General features: G+C 37.5%; 1 long non-coding RNA gene across 1 annotated transcript; it reads right to left on the bottom strand.

The window, feature by feature from the left end:
• Positions 1-1551: 1551 nt before the first annotated feature.
• On the bottom strand, positions 1552-8295 carry LOC137853079 (uncharacterized). Its single transcript, XR_011094223.1, has 3 exons — positions 8170-8295; positions 2970-3041; positions 1552-2087 (listed from the first exon to the last, which is right to left on the bottom strand). It is a non-coding gene; the product is annotated as an uncharacterized lncRNA (long non-coding RNA).
• Between the last annotated feature and the right edge of the window lie 9654 nt (positions 8296-17949).

Genomic DNA, 17949 nt, shown 5'->3' with positions numbered 1-17949 from the left:
AGATGGGTAAGTGCTTCCAGGGAGGGCCACTTAGATAGTGTTAGTAAAATGGCTAAAGAAGACAAGGTAGATAATGTACTTGTGAAATATAACCATGCCATGGGGTTCTTCACAGAGACTTGGGTGCATGTTAAGATTAGTCAAAGAAAGATAAACTCATGGTGGAGTTCTTGCTAGTTTCATTTGGAATGTTAATAGCCCAAATTAAACAGTGTAGAGTACTCCAAATACCAGAGCAATGAAAAAGTTTACAGCAATGATATCAACATTTGGAATATCCATATTTTTTCAATCTGTTCATTTCCCATGACTTTCAAAATACTTGCACATTGCCAAATATAACACAGGGTGCAGATATGATTTAGGCCTGATTTTAATTTGAGTGCCTGGGTGTAATTCCTTCACTGATGTTACCCCACAAATCCAAAATAGAACCAAAACAATATTGCTTTCAATTATAAAACAGTGTATATGCCCATAACTGAAACAAACTTCCAGGTTACTGTACACAGCAAGAAAGCCTGAATTGGTACATAAGAATTGTCCCTTAAGAACAGTGATTTGGTAAGATCAACACAGAAAGATGTAAACCCTGTTAAACTTGTATCTTCCGTGGGCAAATGGTAAGTAAGTTGTTCTCAAAGATTACCAACCTGTCCTTTTCATCTACCGAATTCAGGTTTTATATGCAGCATTCACATTGAAGATAGTGGTACGAGATTAAGTGTAATCTCTTCAAGTTCTAATGACACCTTTTTCATAAACAGAAGTGATCAAGAACCAGAAAGCCAAGACTGAGAAAATGGCAAAGCATCAGGGAGAGAGAAAAGTCTGGAAATTTGTGTCCAGTTCATGAATCTGCCATTTGTTAGATATAATCCCTTGTTTCAGCCAACCTTGTTACTCAGTCTTCTCCAAAAACAATGATAGGAACATGCTGTTTTTCAAACACTTCAAGGACTAATACATGAAAGATATTGAATATAGGCATATTTAAAATACAGAAATCTATTTCTACAACACTCTTGTTAGTAACTTGGCAGTAACGGTCAACTTAATACTTGAGTGCAGTGCTTTTACAGGTGGTTCTGTGCTAGTAACTTCTTTAGGGCACAGGGCAGTAACATGATGATCTCCTTGTAGTCTCCATGCCATTGACAAAAGTAGAAACAAATGAGTCTATTCTAAGTTGTTCTGTGCAATCAGGTTATGGAAGTAACTTTGACACTGAACTTCAAAACTTAAAGGACATCTACCAAAAGTGGTACAGGAGTACTGCTCTTACTGCTGCACTAACTGAGCAGACCTAAGTTTCACAGGAAGTTAATTTCAAAGTTACAGAAGTTGTTATCTTACTATGCACCCACAGAATAATTGATATTCTATCCTAGAGAAGACTTGCCATCTTGGGTAAACCCCAGCTGTCCATCACTCCCAAAGCAACCCTTTGGCCCCTTTATATTTTCATAATTATATGAATGTTATAAAAAAGAAGTAAGAACATGGGAAAGGAAAAATAAGTTTAAAATAAGCATTGGAACTGTGGGAACATGGTAGGGGAATAGTAGTGAAGGCAATAGATCTTGTCCACAGCAGCAGTGAGCGCTGAGTAAAATTGTGTCATGTACATGATGATTTTGTTATGAAAGGCACCATCACCTGGCTTATGTGAAAGACAACAGGAGCTACAAAAATAGGTCTTTCTTAGAGATTCCAAAAATGACCATAATTTAGTGATTACTGAGTCCAAGGCCAACAGAAGGCCAAACCACGCAAATACACCTTATACTTCAGCAAGCTTGGGTGCTGACTGTGTGCTGGAGGCAAAAAATCTTATTGTTGTTACACAAAAGCATCCTATCTTTGAGCTTAGAGAGAACTAACCTGAAATATCGGTGGAAAGCAGATTATTACATGAATCAAGTATTACATGAATGTGAAATCTAGACTGGAGGTTCTCTTCACAAAAAAAAATAAAACAAAACAAAACAAAACAAAACAAAAAAACAGCAACATCAAAAAAAAAGCTCACTCAGCTCACTTTTATTCCTTTTCCATTGTGGTCCTTAGAAGTCTTTTAGTGAAAACTGAACAAAAAAAAAAAAAAAAAAGGAAACTAGAATAGTTCATACACTGAAAAGGTTTGATACAATTGCTCTTGAAATCACTAGGAATCTTTTCATTAACTTTATATTGAATGCCTAAGGACATTTTTTCTTTTAAGAAATGAGCTGCCTCACTGAACTTATTTGAAGAGTTTGGGGTAAAGTAAAGGGCATTTAATTTACAGAGCTGTTGGCTAATGTGTTAACATCCATAGAGTTAGAACAGTCACAGCCCCAGGCAAATCACAGATGAAAAGATACCATCAATGTCAGCAAGAACAGTGGTGGACTCTGTTAGCTCAAGAGCATAGGTTGTACCCATATTAACCATCCACTTATCTTCTGCTGTTGGTGGTGTGGTGTTTTTTTGTTGTTGTTTGTTTCTTTGCTTCTTTGTTTGTTTTGATGTTTGTTTGCTTAATTATTTAAATGTTCTAAATTAAATCAATATCATTGGTACAGTGTGGGAAGCTGATAAAAGCTTCTTGAGATATTTTTGCAAGACATACAAGACGCTACTTCCCAAAGTGCTAGTTTCCTCATGCACATTAGGCAGGAGGAGGCAAAGCCAAAGCTGTGTGGGACAATGGGAAAGGGGTAAGGAATATGGCTCTACTGGAAGAAGTTCCTGTAATTCCAGACAAACGGAGAAGATAAATAGTATCTAAGTAGCTAACACAGTTTTACTGGTTTGCTTCAGTCTGGTCTGCTGCCAAGGAGCTGCTGTCTTACTGTTAGACGTCACTGGGACTTGTGAGGAAATGAGGAGCTGAACTTGGGAAGCAACTGTAGAATAGAGAGGGGAAAAAAAAAAAAAAAAAAAAAAAAAAAAAAAAAAAAAAAAGATTGTATCAGAAGATTTACACCAAAAATGTGTCCCAATGTTTTGCAGTTGTTGTGTCAGCCTCATTTTATTTTGGGAGTTGTCTTTCGGATCTAGGAGGAAGACAACAAAAGAACTGAAAAGTCTATTTTCTTCCATAAACGAAAGATAAACTGTAAGCCTGTTTTATGGAGTTTCTAGTGATATTAAACATTTTGGTTCTAGTGATATTAAACTCCTCATCACCTTCCCATAAAGCCAAAAGCATATACACTAAATTTGGTACAATACAGAGATTAACATTGCCTCCATGCAAGGACTACACAGAAATCCATGAAGACAAAATGGTTAAAACTCAGAAGCCCTGTCAAGAAAAATGACAACTCACATGTGTCTGTTTGTAATTCTTGATAGCAAAACTTTCCCTCCCACAGATTATTAGTGGCTGCCTCAATTGCTGGTTATAGTGAGCCTGCTATGATATCAGGATGAACAATAAATAGACAGCATTCGGGTGTGAGCAAACATGCAAGCAATGGGCTGTACAAATCTCAATGAATCAGTTCTCCTTTTGACCTTCACACATATATCCCTAATGTGTGTGATTTCCAGACTTCATCTGAACTAAATAAAAAAAATATTTATTCATGTTTGCTGTCCTGGATTTGGATTTTTTTTCCCCTTGCTTTTGGTACATCAGGTTTCTTCCTTGCACAATCAAAGAAAAATGGGCTTTAAGCTCAATACAAAATCCATCACATAGGCAAGAGACAGAAAGATACATTTATCGTCACTTTTCTTCTTAGATACTTCTGCAGCACAGGACAGCTATGATTACAGGAAACATACCCAGATAATTAGTTTTTTGTTTGCTTGCTTGTTTGTTTGTTTTAAGGAAAAGCACAAAGACTATCTCACAATCTCAGATGATTCTTAAGATACAGAAAATTGATACAAATATTTAAATACATGTATGTAAATTTATGTGATGTCACAATGATGATGTTGGTGTAAGCTTCAGACATTTTAATATGCTTTTAATTTTTTTTTATCACATCATTAGCTGAGTATCTGGTCTTTACAATGTGGAATAAAATTTACAAATGAAATAATGTGCAGAAGGGATAAAGTCTTCATAAAAGAAACATATTTTGAGTATAGTTTGGCTGCCATTCAAAAATGCAGAATTCTGATGGCTCAGTTCATTTCAGTGGGAGCCTTGTTCTCAGACAGTCTAAACTTTGTGATCAGTGGCAGCCAGCAGAGCAATAGCTAACTTGTCTTTTGATAGATGGAGCTTCTCGTTAGCCAGTTGGATTAATAAACAGTTTTGAAATTATTTTTTTATTCCCTTTTAAATTGACAATACTTGCCATCATTGAAAGTTTGAATTAGAAAAGAATGTTGCATCTTCATGTTTGTATTCATACATTGAATTTAAAATAGGGTGTTTTGTTTTGGATTCCTCTCATTCTCTTTGAACAAACGTTTGTAATATTTCTTTATTTTTGAACATACCATGTTCAAAACATGAAATGTTTTAGGACAATTAATTAATTGTTAAGTTTTTGCTTTTTATCACAAAGGTAAATACATATCAAAGAGAGAGGTTTACAAGACAGTGAACTCTCTTGATCTTAAGATTATGTCCTGAGTGCTAACACCTAGCATCTGAAACAGGGAGAAGTAACTAAAGAAGTGTGTCTTGTTGACACTGGAGTCAAAAAAGCAAGGTTGATAGTAGAGTGAAGGTTGCTAGACACTGACAGTGTCAGCTGAAAACACACAATCTCATTCTGTATAGGTGAAAGATGCATAGATATATAATATTTATCATTAGAAATATATTTAATGTGTGCTTAAGTTACAGTGGAATTCAACAAATACTTTATTTTATTGGGTACTTCAGTTTCTTTGATGAACCAGGGCCTAAGCAAAGTAGTTTTATAAAGAAAAAAAGACTCTTTCCTAGTCTTGATATTTTTTCAGTTCTAATTGCAATATGGGAAAAATACACACACACAAAATAATTAAAAGAGAAACAGAAAAATGGCAAAATTTAGAAGAAGAAATCACTGCCTGTTTTCAATTTCTCCCTTTAGCTTTTAAAAGGTAGGCACCGTAGATTTTGAATACAAGAAGGATGAAAACAATTCAGAAGAGTGCATAAGGTTTGCAAGCAAAAAGCAAATAAATTACCAAAAACAGCTGACTTGTACTGGTTCTTCAGAATAACATCTTGATAAATTTAAGGGACCAGATGGACAAGAATGTTGAACTGGAAAAAATACTGAAGATAAGACCAAGAAAGTCATCAGCCTTTATTTTAAGTCCCTTAAGACTTATTTATTTATTTATTTATTTATTTATTTTCCTGCCACTGTGGTATAAACCTAAAGAAAGTACTGACTACCCTCACATTAATTTTTATAAATTAAGTTTTTTTTACAGGTAGAACATTTTCAACTTGATCATACACAGTGTTTATGGAAATATTTGCTAGGAGGAGAAATAAATTTATCAGGTTACTTTTCATAGAGTTTTTTTTCTGCAGATCTCCTAGGAACTGATAGGTGTTCAGCATTGCTGAAAGATTTGGGGTGAAATCATGGCCAATGGGAATTTTGCCATGAACTTCGAAAGAGTAAGATTTCATCCTAGATCTTATTTGTCTAGCAAGAAGGAGCTTGTTTTTCTATTCTTTTTTTTTTGTGTGTGTGTGCACAGACTGTCAGCATTACATGAGACAAACCATCCCCATTTCCAGAGGGCCTTTCAAAAGCCGGGTGATTGCCAAAATTGCAAATCCAATTTGTTCACAGATTGACCAGTGTGTGATCATTCCAATTATACTTGGCACATGTCAAGTGGAAGAATCAAACCTCCCTGTTTTTGGATCACTTATAAACACTTCAAAAATAAACTCCTGATATAATTAGCTGTTGAAATGCTTGGCAGGCTGCCCTCAAAAGAATCCCCACCAGAAGAAAACACCCTCCCTTGACTCTTCCTGAGCATGTTCTTCAATAAACCACTCAGACCTTGTCCCCTGCACCTGTGTTGATTAGTGCAAGCCTCCCCACTGTCTGTGGATACCCCAAAAGACTAGTTTTCCCACAAGTGAGGTCCAGGAACTGTGTTGCCTGAGACCTGGACAGTGTGACAAGGTCATTCCCCTTCCCGATCTTACCCTACACAAGCTGTTGCTTAATCCCAGCTGCGATCTGAATATATGCAGCAGCACTTGTTGAAACTCTAATCCTTCAGTAACTCTGTTACTGGTAGATGTTGAGTTTTTTGGACATCAGTAAAAGGGCATGGCCCTACCTGTCTGAAATCCTGCATAAGAGCTACCTTTTGTAGCAAATGTCTGCCTTTTAAAAAAATCCTTTTTTTCTGCCTTTTGCATAATCCGACCAAAAGGAAAAGGAAAGAAAAAGGCACTCATTTTTGCTGCTATCTTGAAACACAAAAGCTCTCACTCTTATTTCTTTATGGTTTTCATTTTCCTTCCCATTGTCATGAGAATAGCTTCAAAACAACCAGAAGCTCAGAAACAGGAAAAAAAAAATGCTACTGAAAGAAGGAAAGCAGAATAGCAGGTAAATATACAACGAAACCCAAGTTTATTTAGCAAAAACACATTTCTAAGAACAGTTTGGCAAGAAAGAAAATGTGCATTTGGACTTTTTAAAGTCACTTTTTACTTTATAGTCAGAACACCAGGGACCTTCTACTGGTTAAGCTTTAAAATACATTACTTCTGAAACCAATTCATAGTCTTCTTGTGCTCCAACTTCCACTCTATGCTGTTAACTCCCACCCTATTTCTATAAATTCAAGTCTCAAGATCATCCAGATCTTGAACCCTCTTTGTGCTTGTTATGTTTCTTAATGTTCTGCCTTTTTAACAAAGTTCATAAATACCCATTTTATGTGCTAAGGGCACCAATAAAAATATTAAATCAGACATCTTATGACAAATATCTGTCAAAAAAATATCTGCCAAAAAAACAACAACAAAAAAAATAATCATCTCCATAGATACCTGCTCAAAGCAACACATCACTTTTTCCCTATTAGGTATTTCCTTCCTGATCATCACTTTCTATTTTCTTCATCTTCTCTATCTCAGTTTAGCTCTCATGTAGGAAATGATCAAAGGTTACATCAAGTGTTTTAGACAAGTCTAGATAGATTGCTTTTGGTTCATCACCCTTTCCCAGGAATAGCTTATCAAAAAAAGCGGCCAGATAAGCCTTGCATAATCCATATTTGGTAAATATCGTTGCACTTCTTCCACATGTTTACTTGTGTTTTTCTTCAAAATGGTTCTAAAATCATGAATACTGACAAATGAATTGGTTGATGCCAGGTTTGTGTTTTTCTTTCATTAAATATAGTTAGTAAGTTTATTATTCTCTAGTCAAAAGCTACCACAATCAGTGTGATGGATGTATTTATAAGTTTCTACTAGACTTCAAGCTCTATGAACCAGTTCTCTAACTGTTCTGGGATCATCTGATTGCTCCAGATGAACAGTGGTAAGCTAATTAACACTGTCAGCTGTCTTATACACAATAATGTTCACATCCATAAATCAGCTCTCCCTACTTTATATCTATACAGTCTTTCCATTGAAGACTGGTAAACCACTTTATTGTAGAAGTATCTCAAGAAGGGAAAATCAAATTTTGAATTTAAGTTCATGTACTCCATGTAAATTATGAGATCACTACCCAAAGACTGCTCTTCTGAGAGAAAAATAATTACAAGTGTAAGTATATATAAACCCTACCACAAGTTTTATGAAAATAGCTTTCAGTAATCTTTATACCTAGTAAAATAATGAGATCCCCCTCACACCTTTCCACATAAGAAAAAGAACTACTTCCCAAACAACAGGCTAAAAACTAATTCTTAACATCCTCTAGAAGACTGAAGGTTTTTTATATCTCTGCTTTTTTTAAGGCAGCGTAGCAATCCCCACTTGTATGAACGGTGTTGAGACACTCTGCCTTTCCTGTACAAACCTGCATTTCTGAATGTCTGTAAATCAGCCCCTCAGATCATTCCAGGCAGAAACTTGGCTTCCAGACTCTCAACACAAATGAAAAGGTTTTTCTTTTCTTCCTGCATTTGACAAAACTAGATTTGATAGCGTGTAAGCCACGCCACCGGAATGCAGTAAATAAACAAACATTTAAAAGATATATTAGCAGACTCGGATAGTTTGTTTACCTAGTTTCAACTCAAGTGGCTGCAGTTTAAGGCATAGTTCAGTTATTTAGCTGTACTGTGACTTCCAGCATCCTGTCCCCTCACTGAAGGAAGGAGTGTGAGCAAAGAGCTTCATAACATGTAGGAGTAGGCAGGAACAGCAGAAACAGAGAAGCACCAAAAGATCAGGACTATGTATCAGAGATTGTATTACATGCCTGAATCCCACATATTCCTGGTGAAGCTTTGCCAATGGTTCCTGAGTGCAGAGGGTACTGTAGGCACTGCTTCACACAGAGTATGAAGTACTGGGCAAGGAGACCTAAATCTCCCCATCCCAGAAGGTAAGCTACTGCTGTTCCATTTTCATACCATTTCCATAAATGGGGAGAAATACAGAACATGGAGAAAGAAGGTAATGGACCAATATTCCAGAAATTCCCGATTATTCCCTCCTTTCAGGGGTCTAAGGCATCAACACTGCATTTCAGGCTATAAAGTTCTCTGAGTGCTATTGCTCAGTAACAGGGAGTGTCTTCCCTCAGAGTCCTTCCTGGGGTCAGCGCTATGAATATCCCTTCCAGCAGAGCAAGCTGGGGCAGGCAGCAGCAGCCACAGATGGCATTTGGCTTGGAGAATGTTGAGTTATGTGAACACCAGCTTTCGCAATCTGATTCATAGCCTGAATGAACGCTGCAAGTTTGCAGATTGGTATGCAAACACATTCAATGGTAGATTGCAGCCTTACTAGCACTCTTATTTAATCTGGAGAGATTCAAATTACAATGAACATAAAAGGCCTTAAGAAACCCCATTCCACTTAAATTTCAACTCTTCCTCCCCATTCTCTGTTCCTTTCCAGAAGGGTTTGGGAGTCCAAGTTTTAGAAAGGTAGTAAAAGAAAAACAAATAGTTGTGTATCTGTTGGACTGCCACAGCCTCATTAAATTGATTACTTCAATTCCCTGTGGAAGGAAAATGTTGTCTGCTACTAACTACAAAGTTAATCAAGAGTCTTGAAGAAAAAGTCATGTTGTAGAAGAGGGAAAAAATACCCAACCCCTATGCTCTCTTCTCATCTAACTTCAACACTAAGGTAGAGTCATTTAGCTTTGCTTGGACTTGTGAGGCATCTGTTTCCCTTCCATGGCCACACAAGGAAATGGACATCTCTAGGGGATCACACTGGTAGCCTCACAGCATCTCAAGACATCAGTTGAACTTCTTAGTTCAGTTGATGGCCTAAAGTAAATTACACACAGCTTAAAGGTGTGGAAAAGACTCAAAAGTCTGCTTAGTGAAGGTATAGGTAAATAAAGACTTCAACTACTTAAAAATTATAGAAGAAATCTAATAGACAAGGCTACCACTCTGATCTAAACAACACAGACATTATTCAGAAGGTCAGCACAGGGCAATAACCAGTTTTTCCTCACTGGACCACTCCTAGAGTATCTTTCTGAGCTTTAATGACCACCAGTGCAGCAGCCTCTTAAAGCAAGTTTCCCAGTTGTGCTGCTTCTGTTGACAACAGTACAAATGATACACGTGGAGAAAGTCCCATAACTGCACTTCAAGCTGCAAAGCAAGCCAGAAAGCTCCCATGGTTTGGTGTAACTATGCTAAAAGCTAAAAAAGTCTAAATGTAGATGGAAACACATTTTGCTGTGCCTATGTTAGGCAGAATGAACAAAAGTTAGTGGTTGTATCTGGAAATACTTGGGTTTGCTCTCTTGTGTTATAGGCAATAGAAAAGCTTGTTCCTACTAAGCTTTCTCTTCCAATTATGTTAAACTTTTTCTTTCATTTCACTCTTCTGGGACTAACAACCTTATTATCTATTCTCTTCTAAAATCTCTAACTCTTTACTTCTTTCTCTCAAATTGTGTAATTCATTAAAATAATTAACTCAGAGCAGTTTTTTTTTTTTTTTTTTTTTTTTCTTAGCTTTTTGTTTTTTGTCTGTTAAGTATCTTAACTTCAAATTTGCTGTTTCTAATTCAGACCCCAAGAAGGGGTAATCATTCCAAGCTTGCTTGTCTCACTTGCATACAGGTTTGCAAAGTACCACACAACAAAGGCCTGTACATTTTAGTGGTACATGTTGAACAGACCTCTTGAATTATAAGAAAGATGTAATAAAAAATATTAGTTCCTATAGTATACTTTTTTTTTTTTTTTCAGAACTGCCATCAATTAGACAAAGTGATATTTTATGTCCTTAATCACAATACTGCTTCCTTAAGACAATGAAAAATTTTGCACCTTCTGTCATTGATTTTCAAAAATCTGGTCATGTGTTACATTATATGTAAAAACTGGTCATCACCTCTTTTCAAATGAAGTCCTATGTTTCCAAACTGCTTGTTTCGTGTAGCATGAAAGCCTTTAGAGAAACTTTTTCCCAGGACTTGATCTTGTAAATACAGATTTTTTTTTTTTCTCTAGTTGTATCCTTGCTTGCACTTGTCATTTTTATTTATGTGTTTCTGTTATAATTACCTAGTTAAGACATTTGTTCTGATTTACTTTTTCTCTAAAAATTTCATAATCAAGCCCTCTTCAATTTGCTTCTTTATTTAAATTCTAATTACATTGTCACTATTTTGGAATATAAGAATTATGTCTATGTGCATAATTCAAAACTTGGTTCAGTAGCTGACCTCTGAAATATGGGATGATGAAAGTTTATGGCAAGCCTAAAGTGATTATTAATTCAGAGGTGTAAATGTTGGCATAATTTTTAAAAACTGCTTTTGCTCAAACTAAGCATGAATCCAACCCAAAGTGATTTAATTTGTTTCAAATTATCCAGGTTTTATTATGATTGCATTTTTAGTTGGAGTCAAATATGAATTCATCAAAGAGCACCAACTTGGTATTCTAGATGCCATCTTACTCGAGCAACACTATAAAGATAATATTTTGCTTTAAAAATGCATATTTGTGCTGCCATCTGAGACAGATGTCATGAGACCAATGCTGTTAGCTGATTGGGCAGCCAAGGGCAGGAGCGATAGCTGGCTTGTCCTCGTGTTGGAGCAACAGAAGCAGCTTCTTCTGCCACAAGATATTTTCCATCTGATTTGAAGCTGAAGACCTTACCTAGGACTCAAGTGGGTTGAACACAGTGTATAAGGAATTAGATCACTCACTTCCATGCTCTGGGAATTACCTTAATGGTTAGCAGCATATTACAGGACCTAGGAGGAAATACAAAGAGTCTGTACCAGAGAGACTAAAAATCTAATATTTGGCAGTGCTGTTATAGCTCTGGGGTCTCTGCGTCAAATAGATCCATGGGTGTAATTAGGCTTCCCTGTATTTTAGCTGTTCTCTCTGATCTGAAACCAAACATTTTTCCTTGATAAACAAATTGAAAAGACTTTGTCATGACTATTAACATACCCTGAACAGTATGAATTGCAGGCACAATTTTCAAAACCATTCTTTGTTACTCTAATTGTGACTTTGGAAATCAAACATATTCTGTACCACCATTATTGATTTCAGTGAAACCACTTAAAAAACCTTTATTTTTTTCAGGCTACTGGCATTATGCCCTAGATCTGAAGTTAAAATTATGTTCATATTATTTTCCCAGACAGAGACCAGTCTCAGCATTTTTGAATCAATAATTTTCCTATCCTTTCCACATATAAAATGGTTCTGTTTTCTCTTTGGTTTCTCCATAAGTCTTAAGATACTGTCAGAATACAACATGATTTATATTCATTGTGCTTCATGTATGTTTCCCAAAGGTGCCAAAACAATAAACCCTGGATAATAGATATAAGCTATTGCTGATTACTCAACCAAGAAATATATGACAACTGTGATAGCATGGTTTGTTCTTAGCAATTATTTGTATTCTCTGAGAGCTGAAAACTATTCCAGAGCTTGGGAGCACAAAGTCTCTAATCCTACCATTAGGAAGAGAAGAAAGTCACTGCACAGCCAGGCTACAGAGATTGCTCATCTCTTTGTCATTGCATAGGGGCAAAGGCAATTATTTCTGTTGAGCCAGAGCACAGGTTTCTCTCTGAAGGAACGTCAGGCTGGGTGCACTTAATTTCTCCAGGGAGAAACATAATTTATCCTATTCATAAGCAAGTAAGTAGGTTAGCAATTAACTTAAGACGAGCCCGTATAAAGTAGATGGTATGAGGCAAAAGAGCTGGAACCTCAAGTGTCTGCCAAACAACAAGACAAGGGCACATGGATCAGGGCAGGCAGCCTCATGCCCTCTCCATCTCCATCCAAGGTCAATCAGGCACAAGCTGCTTCACCAATGAAGGTAGAAGACAAGAGTTGTGTGGAGCAGAAGCATGATGTAGCCACTCTCAGTGGGGCTGTGGGTGGAGCAGCAGCTGCTCAGGAAGCTGTGCACAATGACCTGGACCCATGGTATAAGTGCTACTTAGGCAAGCAGCTGAGAAAAGCGACAACTGAAAGGTGGAGAAACCCTATGAAGATGTGTGATACGAAATTTAAAATGAAACACTGTTATTCTATCAGCAAAATGTTTTTAGTACAAATGGCTCTCATATTATAAGCACTTGCAGTAACTGCTCTCCAGAGACCAGCAGAGAAACTGTGGACCTGGAAATCTCACGGAATGAAAGGCACTCAGTTCTCTCCCAGCAGCATAGTGTTACAGGCAACATTCAGAAAACATGTCTGAGTTTAAAAATAAAGCAAATAAACAAGTAAGAGCATTGCCCTCCACCACTCCCCAGCACAGATATCTTCCTGAGAAATGAACTGGCTGGAGAACTAGTTCTTGAAATTGCCAAACCTGCAACATAGGACAAAATTCAAAATTCATGCCTTTTTTTTTTTTTTTTTTTTTTTTTTTTTTCCCACCTCACCTGAGCTCCCTCAATAGAATAAAGGCTGCACCCCAAACATTCAAATCATGTTCTGGAGAAGACTATTCCACAGCTGAGGACCACTGAAATGCTCCGAAACTTATCACTAAATTTGGGAAAAGGGTTAGACAGGCTCTACTGCTTAGATTGCAAGGTCTTTTCATGACTCTTCTCATCCTTTTTTCTATTTAAATATTAAACTTCCTAGCAGGAGCAGGTTCTTGCATTATTACTGGGATTGTAGGTGCTGGCAATACAATTACTCTGACAGTGCAAGGTCCCACCATGTCATCACAGATCATGCTGCTATTTATTCACAGAATGGCCAAGGTTGGAAGGCTGTGAAGATCACCTACTCCAACCTCCCTACCAAGCAGGATCACCTACAGCACCTTTTGCAGGATGGCATCCAGGAAGGTTTTGAGTATCTCCACAGAAGGAGACTCTACAACCTCTCTGGGTAACATGTGCCACTGCTCTGTCACCTTTACTGTAAAGTGCCCTCTCATACTCAGATGTAACTTCTTATGCTTCTTTTTTTGCTCATTGCACAACCCCCCTTATCTTCTTCCTTTCCCAACAGGAGATAGGACCTACCTCTGAGCATAGGCACATTTGCATTTACAGCACGGCTGACTTCTTTACAAATTAATCCTAATTTTGGAAGAACCCTGTTATAAGAACTAAATCTCCAGAGTATTTTTTGTGCAGAGTTTGACCAAAGTCTCTCTGTTTTTTGTTTGTTTTTGCATTCATTTCTGTAATCTCATGTGGATGGGTAGAGGGGAAGATAAGAGGAAATTTTGGTAGAGGTGTTTTAGCTTGAACATACCTTGTGAAGAACACACCATTGAAAACTTGGTCCTCAAGTTAAGCAGCTGCATCCCAAATGCCTGATGTCTAGAAGTATCAAAGGCAGGAAAGCAGTGGTGCCAGGTCACAGCAGATCAGCCAACGCATACTTTCTAAGAGTTGTGGCAGGAAGGGTGAATTAAATTAAAAGCAAGGGTCAGATCAGGTGCCACTACTGACATGTGCCCAGGGGCTGTTCATGCCCACTTGCCGTTTGCAGTCAGCAGAGCTGCTGGACCAAAACAGATGGAGGTCTTGTTCTGCTCCGCACTGCACTAGGCTGGCTCTGGTTTACTGACACCAAGGTAAATAAGAGCAGCATTAGATAAAAATGTTTAATATAGACATACAGCAAAATCACTGGTGGTGCTGAGGTTAAATCCAAGGGTTAGTGGTCTTTATTATGTCCACAAAAAGAGATTGCTACTCTGAAAAAAACTTTTTTTTTTTTTTTTTTTTTTTTTTTAATAACCACTGTATAGGCTTAATATAGATTGAATTCTTGTTAATCCTTACAACATTGTACCACCAGTGGCTATATAGCAATGTTTTCCTAGTTTCTAACATCTAGTTCATATTGCAGAATAGCAATTATTATTACTACAGGAATAACTGTAAATAGAATTTCCATGTAAAAGTAAGGCATTTGGGATAGTGGTTATCTGTAGGCATGCACTTTAAGCAAATATTTGAACATGAAATCTTAGCCCAGCAGCATGCACATGCAGCCCCAAATTCTTCTGCTAACTGTGTTAGTTTTAGAAGAAGGTAATTTGTCAGCCACAGAACTAATGTTTTATGAGTGGTGGTTTATTTTTAAACTGAATAAATAAATAAATAAATAAATTCAGTGCAACTTTTGTCATAATATCCTAATGTTATCATGGCATTTTTTACAAAATAAACCACAAATGCTGCATAGCATGCAGTTTCATGGAAGAAAAATGGTGTAAGCAGTTACAGTTTTTTTTTTTCTATTCCAGTCATAAACTGCATTATCTCAGTAACTCAGAATGTTTCATTTCAAATATAAAGTAATGCTTCAGAATTTATTTACGTCCACAGACCATGACCTATTACATTTCTCAGTCACTGCAAATATGAAAATGTCTATCTGCAGACTTCAGTGTTTACCACCGCGGCTGAAAACCATGGTTGAGAGTTCAAACCTCGGATTGCTAGTTGGAGACACACGGAGATGCGCGGTTTCCAGAAAATGCACTACTCGAAAATAGTCCCTAGATGTCACTAAATACCACGGCTGATTTAAACACAAACCGAGGCGTTTTATACCAGATTTGTATTCTCACTCTGGAGATGCGATGTATTCCTACTAGATGGAAACTTACAGTTTTCAAAAATATTATATGCATACATATGTATATATACACATATATATTAGAACTTCCATAGCAGTGGTGAAATAATTGCATATTGAAAATTATGGGAGTTGGAGCATAACAAGCTGCTTGAGCGCTGAAGTGGCGGGACAACTGGGTTTGCTCCTGAGCTGTCAGACCTCCCAGGTGGTTTGCGTCTCCTTCTGGAGGTGACATGGGGCTCGGTCCAGCAGCTTCTCATCTGAGAGGGAAAAATCCTGCTGCTTTATGGGGACAAAGTTAAGCCGGTGTTAAGTGCATCTGACAATCTCTCTTTTCCTGTATGAAATTACTCTCCCACTGCAGCCTGTTCACACCTCACACACTGGTCTTTCTTTTTCTTCTCAGAGGTGCCCTGAACCATAAGAGCCCCCCAGCTATTATGGGGTGGTGTACGTGAGACATGGCCTGTTTTTACCATGCAAAGCCAGTTCAGGTGAGTTTTACACTCTCTTCAAGGCTGTGGTCAGCTGATACTCATCACCATTACAATGCAGCATTTTTTTTCACCTTCTTTATTTCTGAAACAACACTTCAGATATAACTCAATATAGGAAACATCTCAGTAACCAAAGTACTCTTTGTCAATTTTAACTGTTAGTCTTATTATGTGATCGATAAAGCTTTCTACACTGTCTCCACGTCACTGAATTACACATGTTGGGACCACTCTTTGGTGCTGAAGTCACCCAGCAAGGAGCAGCTCACGCCTGTACTTTCTGCTCACTCTGAAACACTCTAAGTGCATGCAAGCTGTTTGTTGCCAGCAGCCTGTCAGTCATTCCTGAAAATTATTTGGAATATTTCTGGTTGATCTTGGCCAAAATTATGTTAGACCATTCTAAAATATTACCAGCATAGGTAATTGCATTGCTGTTTATGAGAATGTAACGTGGTCGTGTTACTTGTGTGGCTGTGCAAATGTTGTTTCCTTGTATTCTCTAAAAAAATAAATACATAAAACAGGGGGAGGAACATTTGAATTATTTAAAATGCCAATTAAAGTTTTAAAGCCTTTCATTGTTTGGCATTTTAAGGACTTTGTTTAAACATGCATGTTCATTATTCATATGTTTTCCACGTGTGTTCTCAACATTTCCTTTATTCAACAGCTAATCCCTGGTCTTTTGTGATAGCACTTTTATTTATGTCTTTATTTATTTATTTTTTTTAAAAAGCATGCTATGCTATCCTAGCTTAATTACATTCTCTGTGGAACTGCATCTGTGTATTTTCTGAGATCTCCTTGTCATATCAAGAATTTTGGTTAAAAGGCTGCCTTTGACAAACAGCAGGCCTATGGAGAAGGTTTTCAAAGGTAGGTATGGCGGGTGGTATTTTTGATCATCTGCCTTTACTTTGTGTTACAGTAAACTGTGCGATACAGTGGTATAATCCACACTTAGTGATGTCTACCGTTTCCCTGAACTCCCAAAAGGGAGTGATTGTAGCATGAAAGGCATTAGTCAAGTGGCACTTTTTCCTTCCAGAAATGAAAACTATTTGCAAACATTAAAAATCCTCCCAAGTGGAAAAAAGTCTCCACTAAAGATGGAATAAAGAAGTTCTGTTTAAAATGGAAAGTGAAAAAGAGATTACATCTAAAGTAAGAAAGAAAAGCAACAAAAAAGTCTCACGTGGTTTGTGGTTGCAGAAGAGAGGCTGTAAAACAGAAACCTGCTCCACCAGCAAACCCAGGCAGGTGTTGCTGTTGCTGCTACAAATAGCACTAGACAAATAGCTCTGCCTTGCAGCAGGAAAAACACCCGATTCTGAGGATTTATTCTTATGGACAGGACATCTGGCAACTTTCTGTATGGTACATTAAATCATACCCAAAGTCATACTCTCTTGACTACTTAAGTGTTCTGTTCAGTGTACTGGGATGGCACAAGTTTAGCTCTATTTTAGCCTTTCTTCTTCATCCCTCACTGGTAATTCAGTTATCTCTGATTGTGCTTATTTGGCACTACTAAAGCAAATCCTTTGGGTTGGTTCTGCTAAGTCTGGGTCTAGATGGACAAAATTAGAGCAATTTAATATAGTTCTTGTATTATTTCGGTATTAAATTGAAAAAAGACAACACAACAAACCACTGGAAGCAGGCATCAGGTGTACCAGAGGAAATCAATGCTTCTCACATAGCTGTGGATTTACTGTAAACATCAGCACTATAAGACTGTACAAAAAATGTGACCCTACTCGATGGCTCTCATGCTGTCTGTCATTCATTGGCACACTCTATTGTTATTAACACCATTTGTGATTGTTACAGTGATTATGCCTAAGAACCAAGTCACAAGACTCAGCTGGTCTGTGCGCTCCATAAATACAGGACAAAATCCAGTCTGAACCAATAAGCTCTGAGGCTACCCGGAGGGGAAGAGAAAAGCAGGTAAGCAGACAAGGGGACACCACTCAGCACTTTACTTCTCAGCACTGCAGCTGCTGTTAACACTGACAATGCACTGCTGACACTGGTTTGTTCCTGGAAGAACACTCACGAGGCATCTGAGGAGCAACATCTGAGGACAAGTGTGAGGGTGTTTCTAAAAGGTCTTGCTGAGGTGTGATGGGGATGTCACGGGAGAAAATAAGTTAGCGTTTGCTTTAACAGTACAAAAATCAGGTGTGATCCCCAACACCCTCTTGGTTTGCAAGCAACAAATCTCAGAGGACATTATTCCGAGTCAGCTCCC

Source organism: Anas acuta, chromosome 3 (assembly GCF_963932015.1).
Source record: "Anas acuta chromosome 3, bAnaAcu1.1, whole genome shotgun sequence".
Classification (NCBI taxonomy): domain Eukaryota; kingdom Metazoa; phylum Chordata; class Aves; order Anseriformes; family Anatidae; genus Anas; species Anas acuta.
The sequence above is the reverse complement of the archived record's forward strand: the minus strand, read 5'-3'. Positions and strand labels throughout refer to the sequence as shown.